Source organism: Arachis ipaensis, chromosome B8, assembly GCF_059453495.1.
Source record: "Arachis ipaensis isolate K30076 ecotype BB chromosome B8, ASM5945349v1, whole genome shotgun sequence".
Classification (NCBI taxonomy): domain Eukaryota; kingdom Viridiplantae; phylum Streptophyta; class Magnoliopsida; order Fabales; family Fabaceae; genus Arachis; species Arachis ipaensis.
The window spans coordinates 20,394,249-20,399,991 of NC_142443.1; the positions used below are offsets into that span (position 1 = coordinate 20,394,249).

Genomic DNA, 5,743 nt, shown 5'->3' on the forward strand with positions numbered 1-5,743 from the left:
TAATACTGGTTGTTTTTAAAAGAACCAACTTAAAAACAAAAATATAACAATTAAAATAAAGATATTAAAATGAGTCAAGGCAACACTAAAATCATATGAATTGTTGCAAGTTCTTCTTTAATATCTACGTTGCATATACAAAACACACCTACACTGCTACACACATATGTATGTCACAAGAGGCACAAGTTAGTTGTTTACACAGCAGCTCACTAATTTTGCAATTTAAATTCAATAATGGCACAAGAGACACACACTAAGCCATTTTGTTTAATCATCCTTAACTCTGTTTGAAAACAACAACAAACACACGTAATTGTGCATCTTCAGCAACAACATCCACAATTATCTCATCAATCACTAAAGCTAATTAGCACCCTCAACAACATTCTTGCCATAATAATGGTTCAATCCTTTTCATCAGCATTTCTTTGTCTTCAATTACCACACTCCATTAAGGTCAGAAGACACACACACAAGAGGCACACACACATTGAATAAGATCACAGAAGACTTACGGGAAGGAAGAGCGACGAATGGCCAAGAAGCTGATGGACATGCTGCGACTAAGACCGGCCAAGATCTTGCTGGAAGCGGCAACGAAGACCGAACTAGAAGCGGCGACGGAGACCGTGCTGGAGGCGGCGGCGATGTTCAGGCTGCGATGAGAGAAAGCGACGACATTTTTGCCTCGGCCCTCAGACATGGGAAGATGACGATTTTGCAGTGAGACCGTGAGAGTGAGAGACGGTGATGGTAAGAGGGGAGAATCATGGCGGTGGAGGGGAGGAGGGTGGTAGATGGCGGTGAGAGTAGAGTCAGAGAGGTGCGAATTTCTGAAATTGTGAGAGGATTTGAATTTTGGAAGTGGAGAGAGTACAGGCTTGGTGAGCTTCTCCATCTTTTTTGGAGTTGTCTTTCTAGAAGAGAAAGTTAATTTTATGTTGGAATAATTAATGTAAATTTTTTTGTATTTATCAAATATATTTAAGTATAAAAATATTTTGTATTTATTTATTATATAAAAATTTTAAATAAATATTTATTAGAAAAATATAACTTATAATTTTTAAAAATAATATTATTTTATTTTTTTAGTATTTTTATTTTAATTATTAAAAATTTATCAAATATATTTAATAATTTAGTGACACCAAAATAAACACTAAAAGAATAACGGCATGGCAAAAAAGGGCGATAGAATTAGAGTTTTTCTTTCTCAAAACTAAGAGATATATATAATAGAGCCATTTATTATTATTATTATTATTATTATAGTAAAATATATTTTTTATTCTGAAATTTTGTGAAAAATTTTAAAAATATCCCAAAATTTTATTTTATCTAAAATTTTTTTTATTTGTATCAAATATACCTCTAACAGCTAAATTTTCAAAAAAATTAGGACTAATTCAGCAATAATACATGACAACTATATCTAATTTTCTTGTCTTGGGTTATTCTTATTAAATTGTTGCTGAGTTGATTCAAAATTTTTTGAAAAATTAGCCTTCAGGGGTATATTTAATACAAATCGAAAACTTATGGGATAAAATTGAAACAAAATAACTCTTATGAGTATTTTTAAAACTTTTAGCAAATTTCAAAAACAAAAAATACTTTACCCTTATTATTATTAAGTAGTAATAGTAGTAGTATACTATATTTTTTTGTTGCCCGTGATATCCCCCAACCCGATAGGCCAAAGACTAATACGTCACGAATCTAAGCTCCATTTACAAGTATGCAACTGGCCAATGAGTTGCTGCACGCACAGAACGGAATTTGAACCCCCGACACTTGGTTAAACAGATGAGTAAGCTGACTATTCGACTGATCCAAGTTTGTTATAGTAGTAGTATATTTAGCAGTAGTATTGTTATAAACACTGCACTAAAAATGCCACTTCGTGTGCACCAGGCCTGATATGGTCATTTCGTGGGCATTTGGCTGGACATGCAATATATATTCATTTTGTGGAAGGAGATAGCGAAATGAAGTTGTGCAAATTTAAAAATCTTTTCAGTCAAACGTATTTTGATAATAAATTATTTTTTGTTATTTATTAAAAAAAAAGCGAAGAAATTGCCGAGTTCGTAGAACTCTAATACTAAAACCTTATTACAAACAAGAACACAACAAAACCCTGATACCATATGAAATAAGAACATAACCTTATTAAAAAGACACTATTGTCTAGAAATTGCATTGAAAAATGAGGACCCTGATACTACAAATACAGCAAAAACTTACAAGTCAGAAAAAGCAAGAAAAAGTATGAGGGGACAAAAAAAGGTTTATGCACATATGGTGAATTCCAAAGGGACACTAATAATGGCATCCAGAAAATCATCTCTTTTTCCTTCAAGAGAGTAATATGCAAGAATATGATCTGGATGCTTCATGCTTCATTACTAGAAGGAATCAACTCAATAGCCAAAAGACTGCATCTGGAAGAAGAGACACCAGGACCTTGCACCCAAAAGTACCTAAGAGAAGCTAGAAACATCGCGGAAATGGCTAGAACACACTCGGTAAAAGAGAAACTTTACTTAAAGAAGCATTGTTATAAGTTAAGCTCTGAGCCAACGGAACATACTAACATAATATTTGAGCTGATAGAATGTGTTTATCATTTATTTCTTCACTACACGAATTATGTGCCCCTGTAGTTTCATTAAGGGTACTGGTTAGTATAGGACATGTAATTATGAGCGGATAATATGACATTTAATTATATAACAATATGACAGAATGTGAGGTTTGAATTTCAGAATTGAAACTGATGCATTAGTGTATTACTTACCCAACATTGGAACCATCTCGCGGTTGATTAGACCCATTGCAGGAGTTTAATGCCTGAAACACTTAGTGGGGAAGATCAAGAATCTACATTTGTCGATGAATTAAGGTATTGGTACGATGAAATTTGAGGTGTTCAGGTTCAACAATGCTCAGGTCATTGGGTGTTGCATCTTCATCTCTGATAAAGTTATCGACAAATTATTCTTTCATTTTTCCTTTACCACTGCAAGAGGCAAAGGAAATATTCCCATATAGAACATGCTAGTAATTTTCTTCAAGTATCACTCAAATGTAACAAAGCACATGATGTTATCCTCTTGGCAAATTATAGAAAAATTTGACACTGCAAAGGATGTTACAGGAACTAATAACCAAACAGCTCATACATGAATAACAATATTCTCGTAAATTGTATGATGTATGGTCACTATCAACTATAAAATATGAAAAATAATGAAGAATAAAGTTCAATATCAATAATGTCTATCAGCAACTGTAATTGAGCAACCAAGAAAGAAAAAAGAAGCAAAATTAACTTGATCTTTCACACGATACTTTTGGTGCATCCATGAACATAATTCAAATTTACCATAAGAGGTAAGCAATTACCACTGCCACAAGATTGAGTTACATGTAGACACAGTACATGTCACAAAGAACCTTGAGTCTGAATCGAACAAGTTCTACATGTCACAAAGAACCTCTAGTCTGGATCAAGCAAGTTATGGGATTTGATAGTTTTTTTTACTCTCTTTCTTCAAGGTCCATTCTTGGTTAATGGATTCTAAGAGTATACTTGCTTCCTAGTCCAACACATTGTGTCGTCCCAAGAAATTTTCTAAAGGCATTCTCGTGCTATAAAAGTGTTCCAATCTATTGAGTCCATGTTTACATAAAGATTTAATTTTCCCTTCTATTGCCAACACCATTGGGCTTTCTGATTAAAGCAAAAACAAAAGCAAGTTTCTCACTGTGGTATAAGATGGATTTCAATTTTTCTCTTGTCCCACATTATGCAAAACAATGTTTGTATATGGATTATACCAATTCATTGCAATATTGAAATCAGTCTGTTCAATTCATCATAGATATTTTCCACTGCTGGATGAGTACGATCTTCTGAAATAAATTTTTGGACTTCACTCTGAACCTCAACCAACTATAAGCAGCAAATTTTTTTGCATTGTTTTTATTCATGAGAGATTGTACATCACCTACTTTTTCCATCTCCCACAAGTAGCGTATAAGTTGGAAAGCATGATATAAGGTGCTGCATTATGTAGATCCAACTTGAAGAGATGACCAGCTGCCAATTCTGCATTCTTGATGTCACCATTCTTTGCACAAATAGAGAGTAGGTTGGACTAAATGGGGTAATCTAGTTCATGAGTTATGCACTTGATGAAATCCATAGCTTTATCAACACCACTAGAGCGACCAATGAGGGTGACCATACAAGCATAGTGATCCAATGTTGGTGTCATCCCATGTTCACTTATTGAATTAAAATATTCCTGTCCTTTTGCGACCATGTCAGCACTGATACAAGCAGATAATACACCCAAAAAACTAATGCTATCAGGTTTGATATTTTCTTGAAGCATCCTTTCATAAAGATCCAGTCCTTCATGTGGGTTGACTATTTTGTGCATAACCATGGATCATAGAATTTCAAGTAATCATATTTCGAATAGGCATTGTCCCAAAATTTCTCCAAGCATCCAAAGTAACAGCACACTTGCAGTACAAATCAACAAGAGCACTTGACACAAGCATGCTATGATCAACACTCATTACTATTACTTTTCCATCGACAACCTGACCATGACACAAAGAAGCTAGCTTGGCACATGAGCTGACCACACTTGAAATGGTATAAATGTCAGGTCTAACATCTCCATGCAGCATGTCGCCAAACAACATCAATGCATCATCTTCTCTTCTATTCTGTGCATAACCAACTATCATTTTTGTCCAACAAATCTCATCTTTTCTAGGTATTTCACTGAACATCCTCCTTGCATCATCCACATGTCTACACTAAAAGTAAGCATTGATAACAATTGATGCTGTAACTTGGTCAGGTTTCAAATCCAATAACTTCATCTTATTAAACAATTGAAAGCACTTATCATGATTCCCTAATTTGACATATCCAGAGATCATCAGATTCCAGGAAACAACATTCTTATATGTCGTTCGATCAAAGAACCACCGTGCCCTGTGAATATCACCATACTTCGCATAGACACCAGTGATAGCATTCCATACAAAAGTGTTATCCGCACAACCAACAATAACAACTCTCTCGTGAATCTGCTTACCAAGCTTCAAATCCAAGAGCTTAGAACATGCATGCAATGCATTCACATCGGATTACTGGACGGGCTAAAACCCATCTTCTTGGATCCTCAATAAATTTTCAATGCCTTGTCTGAATGCCAATTAGTTGCAAAATAAGCAATCAAGGTGTTATAAGAAACGGAATCATGAAAAGGCATTTGGTCAAAGACAGTTCTCAAATCCTCAACCAAACCCAACTTAGCATAAGAAGAAAGCAAGGAATTCCAAGAATAAATATCTATGTGGGTCATATTATCAAACAGGTCTCGTGCATAGGAAAGTTTGCCGCATTTGGCGAACAAATGGAGGAGCTGGTTGTGGATGAAGGAGAATTTGGGTTGGAAAAGGTGAAGTTGCATGTGAGACTGCAATCTGTTGGCTTGAACAAAGTCATTTGCTCGAATGCAGTGAAGGACATGGCGCATATAGGAATTAGAAGTAGCAAGGCAGCGAAAATACAAAAATCAATAGCTTGCTTAAGATTTTGTTTAGCCATTGAAGAAGAAAGTGCAATGCCCAACCTTTTGAAAATACGACTAGCTTCAAGACGTTGACATTTTGGGGGGTGACTCCTTGAATGGCTTCCAAGTGGCAT

At 35.0% G+C, this 5,743-nt stretch overlaps 1 pseudogene; it reads right to left on the bottom strand.

Annotated features, from left to right (window-relative positions):
• Positions 1–3,705: 3,705 nt before the first annotated feature.
• On the bottom strand, positions 3,706–5,743 carry LOC148547389 (pentatricopeptide repeat-containing protein At2g22070-like; annotated as a pseudogene).